Here is an 8,192-nt window from a genome sequence, read left to right as displayed (position 1 = left end):
ATGAGCCATAAAAAGTAATTAAAAGCTTTTAAAATATTAAGTGTAAACATAAATTAGAATGTTAAGCAAATAAGATAGGTCGAGCAAATAGTTAACTAAAAAATCAGTTATATTGCATTATTTTTTAGGCTTACAGTAAAATTTCCAGAGTAAGAAAAGAACAGAAAATTGATGCACAGAAACCAGCTTCGGACAGGATAAGAGTTTGAGAACACCTGTGATTCAAGGCTAGGAAGTGATAACACAGAGAAGATGACTCTGAAAGGCACATAGCGAAACCAGCTGGGTTGATGAATCAGCAGAAAGGCAACAAAAGGCTTTTGCTGTAAGCAAGGTCACACTGAAATAATGCATGAAGAGAAAATCTTAGTAAATTCAGGCATTAGCAAAAATATTAGAAGAATATATTAGCAATTAACTTTAGTGTAAAAATTTAAGACAAATCAAGCATGCCAAACAATGATTAAATGAAAACACATACTATACTTATTTTTAATTAAAGCTTAAGCTTCAGGTCACTATTATAAAAAAGTTTGGAAGGTTTAAGAAAGAAAATGATGCGAGGAAACCCATATATGGAATTGGCCAAGGCCAGTTAGAGAAAATGGGAACAGCATAGAAAAATAAAAAATACCACGAGGGGGCCAGTGATAGGAAAAGTAAAGGAGAGATAATAAGGGTTCCCATGGAAACTCAAGGTTCGGCCGGACAGGAGTAGAAGGGAGTCAGAGAAGATGGGCAAAAGAGCTCATTCGAGCGAGGTCAGAAAAGATAGGAAATGACATAAGAAAAGCCCAAAGATGGTATGAGGAAGCCATCCACCCAGTCTTAGACCAATCAAAATAAGCCGAACAGACACCAGGAGGAATAATGGACAGTAAAACCAGGTGCAGAATGAGCTAATCGAATTAGGTAAAAATGATAAGAAATTATTATAAAAACGTCAATTGCTGTAATGTTCTGGGCTCAATCTCATTCGGCCGAATTGGGTTGAGTCCGTGTTGTTGATTTATTGCAATAAAGCCTTAAAACTCTGTCTGTCTATCTCGAGTCCTAATAGCCTTTATTTTTAGGTAAAAATCCTTCTGATGATGAATTTTTCGCCACGACACATCCAGCCCTGCAACCGGTCCCCCAACTTGCAGAGAAATCATGGAGGATAATAGCAGGATTGACACTCCAGCCACTGTAAAAAAAACAACTTCATGCAGCTCTGAGATGACAGACGGGATTCCTTTCTGCTCTCCGCGAGAGTAGCTCTGCTGCAGCTGCCCATAGGATGGCTGCTCACATTATGAAGGGGATGGGGGAAAGCCCTCGGGAGCCTCAAGCCTGGAAGAGTCAAAACCATCTGCGAGCCAATGTGGTCAGGCCTGTTGGGGATCAGAACTGAGGTTTCACCTGCTGTCCCAATTTGAGGCAGCCCATCTGAGTAGATGCGTGGAATGTCTTATCTTTCCTGCATCAAGATTATCTTCCTATCTGCAGCATCTTCCTTTGTGAAGATAATTACGAGAAATGGTAGAGTTTTTATTTATTCATCTTGTTTCAATGTTGTTTGTAGAACTAACTTCATTCTCATAATGGTGACACTTACTTAAGAAATGAAGATCAGAGTGCTAATCGAAAGCACAAAGTTTAACTGTTAATATGAACTAACATCCATCCATTGTCCACACCTGCTTATCCTGAGCAGGGTTGTAGGGAAGCTGGAGTCTATCCCAGCAATCAAGAACAGTCCCTGGACAGGCAACTAGTCCATTACAGGGTGAACACACAGACACACAAACTTGGTGTGACTTTAGCAACACGAGTCCACCTACCCTGCATGTCTTTAAACTGTGGGAGAAAACTGGAGCATCAGGAGAAAAGCCTTGTGATACACAGGAAGAACTTCATGCAGGGAGGACCCAGGATGCAAACGCGGGTCTCCTTACTCCGAGGCAGCAGAGTTTCTACTGTGCTACCCATGGACCGTCATGATATACTAAATTTAGACATAATGTGTCTAAATGTCAGTGTTAACAATTCTCCACTGAAGACTTTACAGATGAAAACTACTGGATCACTAATATAATTCTAAAATAAACTAAATATGTCAGCATTTTTAAAAAAAATGTGAGTAAGTATCTATGAATGTATTCATTGAAACAAATCTACAAAGGAATGAAAATTAGATTAGAATGAAAATTAGCCAGGGCACAACATACGGATTGCTGCCCCAAACCTCTTTTGACTATTACTATGCCAATGAATGCATCGTCTTAGCAAGTTGAGGAGCAGAGCTACAAAAGGATCCGAGATTTATGTATGATGTCACAAGAATAGACAAAAGACATCAAAAAGGTTTGGGGCAGCCACTCGTATGTTGTGCACTGGCTGCAAAATGGAAAAATACTACCCCTCATGAAGATAAAGACAAACTGTAATGAGCAATAATTTTATTTTAACTCATTTTTTCAGTTGATTACTTACTTATATTGGCCACAAGAGGTCTGTACATTCGCCACAATGCTGATTATCTAGAAAAAAGGGTACTGAGGACATCAAAGGGTGTTGGAAAGAATGATGGGTAGCATACCGATAAGAGGAGCATTAGAAAACAGGCTTCACATTAACGGGAATGGATATTTGACACACAACTCACAGGGGTTATTAGGACGTGGTGTAGTGCCAAATGTCCTGCAAGGGAAAAGTGAAGTGTTAAGAAAAAAAAAAAAGGATCAAGTCACCAATTAGAGGACTGAGTGAAGCTGTAATAGGTCTGGTAGTAGGCTAAAAGACCACCAGTCCACTAAACAGCAAGGACACCAAGTGGTTTAAATGAGACTCACAAGACAAACCCCCCCAAAAAAAAATAATACAAAGAGCTGGGAAAAAGTCCAGAGTTCTTCAGCAGTGTAAGAGGAAGCACTGAAGTGAGGAAATTGGACCTGTAAGAGGCGTATGGAGGTTGAAGAATATGAAATAAAGACAAGGGAAATATAATGACTTTCCAAAAGTACAGCTCCCTTATGGTCATTCATCAAAACGTCAAATCTTGAAAATGTCTTCACAGTTATAAACTGTTTAAAACTACTAATTATTTCATACATTTTTCATGTGTAGCTCCTAGCTGATGGAATGAGCTGCTCACCTGCATTTGCAATTCTGATCCCCTTAATTGTTTAAAAGGTGTTTGAAGACTCCTATTTGGTGAATTTCTGTCAAGATATTAATTAATAGCTTTTTGTGATCTAGGAGTTGTAACACACTTGTGTTTTGTTCTAAGCTCTTCACTTGTGACGATCAATTTTGTCATCTCGTCCTGTAATGTCTCCAGACTGATATTCGCTCGATTGTGTTGACTACTTTTGCAAGTCGCTTTGGATATGAGAAGCTGCTAAGCAAATAAATGGGAGTCTAAATGAAAGGCAAGTATTTTTTGCAAGATGCTGTGCCTGGCAGGCAAAGCCTGTGTGTAACTTGGAAGAAAGTCCATCAAGGACCACGAGTCAGTCAAACTGCAAACCGAGTGTTAAAATGAACCAGTTAATGAGAGTATTAATACCAAAGTGGGAATCTGAAACATCATGAAAAGGTTAACGATCAGAGGACATTGTGGTTGGACACTTCAGTTTAATTTTGAGACTCAGTGGAGTGAACAAGACAGACACACACATGGCAGTGTGTATCAGTGTGTTTAAAGAATAAAGGAGTTTTTATTTTGCATTAAAAATTTCAAACAGAATCTAGCTTACCAAACACTGTGTTTTTCAGAAGGTAGCAAAATTGTTCTGTTAAAGTTCAACTACTTTTTTATCTAGTAATCCATTTACTGAGCCTGATTAATTCAAATTCATGGTGATAGAATGACAGATCCTACTTTGGCAGCATAGCACATAAGGCAGACATCAGTCATGGACCTAGACAAATATGTAGTTTTTTTTTATAAAAGTCAGATTTGTTTTTGACTATACAGAATCCAGACAGTCCAGAATTCTTTTTTTTGACTGTACAGATAGTTCAGTTATTAAAGACAAGACATCTGCCAACTTATTAGATCACACATTAGCAGTAACAGGCATATTTGAAAATCCTCATATAAAAATGTTTTACAGAAAAATAAAAATAATCCTACTTGTTAATTCAAAGGTGGATATTTTCTTATATGGAGAATGTAGATTTTTCTTTTTTATTATCCAGTGGTTTAATGTTCAAATACCTCAACTTTTTCATTTGGTTCTTAAATTTTCCTCTCCACAATAAATTCCATCCATCCATTATCCAACCTGCTATATCCTAACTACAGGGTCACGGGGGTCTGCTGGAGCCAATCCCAGCCAACACAGGGCACAAGGCAGGAAACAAACCTTGGGCAGGGCACCAGGTTTGTGTGCAGGGCACACACACACCAAAATCGCCAATGCACCTATCCTGCATGTCTTTGGACTGTGGGAGGAAACCAGAGCACCAGGAGGAAACCCATGCGGACACGGGGAGAACATGCAAACTCCATGCATGGAGGACCTGGGAAGTGAACCCGGGTCACCTAACTGCGAGGCAGCAGCGCCACCACTGCGCCACCCACAATAAATTCCAGCTCTTGAAAAGATGGTTCATTTGGTATTCTGTATGTTCTATCTCATTTTCATCACCTTAAACGAGCATCAACACACTTTTTCATCAAGAAAACTTCTTCAAATATATGGATATCACCAGAAGCAGTTAACACTTTGGCTTAGGGCCTGAAAAAAATGCACCTATCAATCATTTACTGTTACGCAATAAAACCTTAATAAAGATGAGTTATGGCCTTAATAACTGTTAAGAAGTATCAGTAAAATGTCTGTTTAACTCTGCATCTCTTCCCTTTGAAATGGCCAGTGGTGGTTTAAGTGAGACAGGTATCTCTTGATGTTGTATAGTTCAGTATATGACCTGTGAATACTTCAAATTCTCCAGTCATTTTACCAGCATATCAAAGGATCTTAATATTCCGCACTGCACAGAGATGAATAACCACTTTAATGATGCTTTGTTAGCATTATTATCACCAAGTAAAGCCTTTGTTATAGACTTGTTGCATAACAGTGTGACTAATGGATGCATTTTTCCACTATCTAAACTAAAGTGTTACCCGAGAAGGTTGCATTCAATAATAAAGTTGGGTAAGGACTTACAAAAACTAATACAATAGTCAAGGTTTCACTCACTGCAACTAAATCTTAAGACTTAATAGCATCTTCAAAGCGACTGTATATATATGTATGTATATATATATATATATATATATATATATATATATATATATATAAATATACATATATATACAGTATATATATACATATATATATATATATATATACACTCACCTAAAGGATTATTAGGAACACCATACTAATACGGTGTTTGACCCCCTTTCGCCTTCAGAACTGCCTTAATTCTACGTGGCATTGATTCAACAAGGTGCTGAAAGCATTTTTTCCATCCAGGGTACTCAGCGGCAAGATCAGTAACACGAACGCCACGCTCATACTTTTCAATAATTTCTTTCTTTAATTTGATTTCAATTTTCTTCTAACCTTTCTTCCCACCAACACCACCACTCTTCACTTGCTTAGAGGCCATGGTTAATTGCAAAATTAATGCAAAAGCACACGAAATAGAGCACAAAGAGTTCACAGCGAATGCACGCACGTCTGACCGAGAACAATGTACAAGGAGAGACTGAACACGTGCGGAAATCATCGGCGCGTATGAACCGGAAAGGAAACTGGCTTGTTCATCACCCAAGTGTGTAGTCATGAACAGATGCAAAAGTTTTGCAAACTTTTTGGTCGTAACCTGATTTGCACATGTTCCGAGACTTTCGTGACCTGAGGTTCCACTGTATATAAGGGTGCTCATTTTCTACTAATTATATATATACTGTATATATATTATGTAATCTTGTATGGATTTATTTATTTATTTTTGTACTCGTTATTATTTTAAACTTAATTTTATTCTTGTAACTTTCTTTTTGACATTTTGTAAAGCACTGTAAGTTACATTCTGAGTATAAAAATGTTATTACTGCTGTTGAGATAGATAGATAGATAGATAGATAGATAGATAGATAGATAGATAGATAGATAGATAGATCATAGACATCCTCTTCTGCTTTTTCGAGATCGGGTCACAGGGGCAGCAGCTTGAACAGAGATGCCCAGACTTCCCTCTCCCTGGCCATTTCTTCTAGCTCTTCCGGGGGAATCCCAAGGCGTTCCCAGGCCAGCCGAGAGACATAGTCCCTCCAGTGTGTCCTGGGTCTTCCCCAGGGCCTCCTCCCGGTTGGACGTGCCCGGAACACCTCACCAGGTAGGCGTCAAGGAGGCATCCTGATCAGATGCCCAAGCCATCTCATCTGACTCCTCTCGATGCGGAGGAGCAGCAGCTCTACTATGAGCTCCTCCCGAATGACAGAGCTTCTCACCCTATCTTTAAGGGAAAGCCCAAACACCCTGCGGAGGAAAGTAATTTCTCCCATTTGTATTCGCAATCTCGTTCTTTCGGTCATTACACACAGCTCATGGCCATAGGTGAGGGTAGGAACATAGATTGACCGGTAAATTGAGAGCTTTGCCTTACGGCTCAGCTCCTTTTTCAACATGACAGACCGATGCAGAGCCCACATCATTGCGGACACCGCACCGATCAGCCTGTCGATCTCCCGTTCCATTCTTTGCTCGCTCGTGAACAAGACCCCAAGATACTTAAACTCCTCCACTTGGGGCAGGATCTTGCTCCCAACCCTGAGAGGGCACTCCACCCTTTGCCGGCTGAGGACTATGGTCTTGGATTTGGAGGTGCTGATTTCCATCCCAGCCACTTCACACTTGGCTGCGAACTGATCCAATGAGAGCTGAAGATCACAGCCTGATGAAGCAAACAGGACAACATCATCTGCAAAAAGCAGTGACCCAATGCTGAGCTCACCAAACCGGACCGCAGAGCTGGTCCACTGTTCCGCGACTAAGAAGAAAACCACACTGTTCCTCCTAAATCCGAGGTTCAACTATCTGATGGACCTTCTTCTCAAGGACCCCCAAATAGACTTTTCCAGGGAGGCTGAGGAGTGTGATCCCTCTGTAGTTGGAACACACCTTTCGGTCCCCCTTCTTAAAGAGGGGGACCACCACCCCGGTCTGCCAATCCAGAGGCACTGCCCCCGATGTCCATGAGATGTTGAAGAGGCGTGTCAACTAAGACAGTCCTACAACATCCAGAGCCTTGAGGAACTCCGAGCGTATCTCATACACCCCCGGGGCCCTGCCACCAAGGAGTTTTTTGACCACCTCGGTGACCTCAGTCACTGAATACTGAACAATTAAATATTTTTAATGTATAAATAACAACTCTACTCTCACACACACCAGATTAACTACAAGGAAAGAAAACAGCAAAGAAACAAAAACATCAGACTGGGCTTAAGATATTAAGGCAAATTCCTGCTGGTATAAAGGACCTCCAGTCGTGTTTCTTGTCACACTTCTGCTGAATAATTTGTTGGCTAAAAGTCTTCACTGTTAGTGTGTCACAGAGAAGATGTGTAGCATTGTTCATAATGTCAGTGAGTTTTGTCTTCTCCACTACTACCTCCAGCAGGTCCAGAGTGTATCCCAGACATACAATGACATTAATTATGCCCATGAACATCCACATAACTTACAAATTAATTGTTCAACAGGAACACAGGAATATGGCAAGAAATAAAATTTTGTACAAATATTAGAAAGGTTTCTTCACACAGACCCATAGACACCTGGAAATAATTACCAAGTAGTACATTGGAGACTATAAACCTGCAACGTTTGACTTTAGACTGTTTTAGACAATCTGAATGAATAGAATTGGTGGGCTGAATGACCTGCTCCTATCATAATTGTTCTGATGTTCAATTAAATGAAATTCAGGTTGCTTATCCACCTCCATCTTCACTGGAGAATCTCTTCCTTCACTGGCACTTGTCTTATTCACTGCCACAGTTCTTGATTGGAAATGGTAAGGGGCCAGCATATCTGGAGGATCCTTTTCAGACAAGTGTTGAGAAAGGTCTGGATTTTCTTAGCGGTGGTAACAATAGTCCTTCATATCTCTGCTCCATAGGGCTGGATTGACTTAACATTGGTATTACAGAGCCTAAATATAACTGCGATTGACTTGTCCCT

Source organism: Polypterus senegalus, chromosome 18 (genome assembly GCF_016835505.1).
Source record: "Polypterus senegalus isolate Bchr_013 chromosome 18, ASM1683550v1, whole genome shotgun sequence".
Classification (NCBI taxonomy): Eukaryota; Metazoa; Chordata; class Cladistia; order Polypteriformes; family Polypteridae; genus Polypterus; species Polypterus senegalus.
The sequence above is the reverse complement of the archived record's forward strand: the minus strand, read 5'-3'. Positions refer to the sequence as shown.